The sequence below is a fragment of the Mesitornis unicolor genome, unplaced genomic scaffold (genome assembly GCF_000695765.1).
Source record: "Mesitornis unicolor isolate BGI_N332 unplaced genomic scaffold, ASM69576v1 scaffold39763, whole genome shotgun sequence".
Taxonomy (NCBI): domain Eukaryota; kingdom Metazoa; phylum Chordata; class Aves; order Mesitornithiformes; family Mesitornithidae; genus Mesitornis; species Mesitornis unicolor.
The window spans coordinates 26,461-27,296 of NW_010174682.1; positions in this window are offsets into that span (position 1 = coordinate 26,461).

Consider the following 836-nt stretch of genomic DNA (forward strand, 5'->3'; position numbering starts at 1 on the left):
CCTTAGGGAAAAGTCTCCCTCTTATCCCCAGATGCCCCAAACAAACCATTTGGCTTTCAGTTTTTTGGAGGATCATACAATCATATCCAGGTCTTCATACACTGGAAATAAGATACCATAATAAACGTGGTGAGGGCAGTGAGTGTAGATGCAATGGACAGTGAGCAGTTTGCAAGAGCTACTGTTTTTCTAATCTGTTTTTTAATAAGAGAAGTGGTTGCAAGCCTGGCAAGAATTTGGTGGTGTGCCCAAAGGCATGCTGTCAGATGAAAAGAACATACTGTACATTAGCTGCTAAATAGATTAAATTTCAAAATTTGCAGTTGTTTTAAAGAGAAAAAAAATTGCCAGATAAAGCAATCTACACAGGAATGTTTAATCCTAATGAATGTCTGAGAAGTTTGAAAGCTGCGGATCTGTTTTATGAATGACCTTTTGCTGGCAGTTACATATTTGTCAGAACAGCTTTAAGAATATTTCAGTTATGGACTCTAAGCAGAGGAGTCATTACACATTCAAATATGAATTTCAGAGAAATTTAGTAAAAAGGCCTTTTTTTTCCGAAAAAGATTCAGTGGTCCAATTCCCATCTTGCTTGGACTGAAAAATTTCAAAGTATTTCTCTTTCTATCAGTGAAGTTCCTGGGCTAGAAACACTGTTGGTGTAAGTCATTGTAGTTCTTTAGAAGTAAATAAGCCTGCTACGTCTACATTAGCAGAGATGTCAACCCACTTTGTTTCTTACCTCTGTACATTTTAGAATAAATAACAAAAGGTGTAGTGTATTATATTCATGAGATAAATTCTAGAGATAATTATGTTGTAGTCTCTTTCCC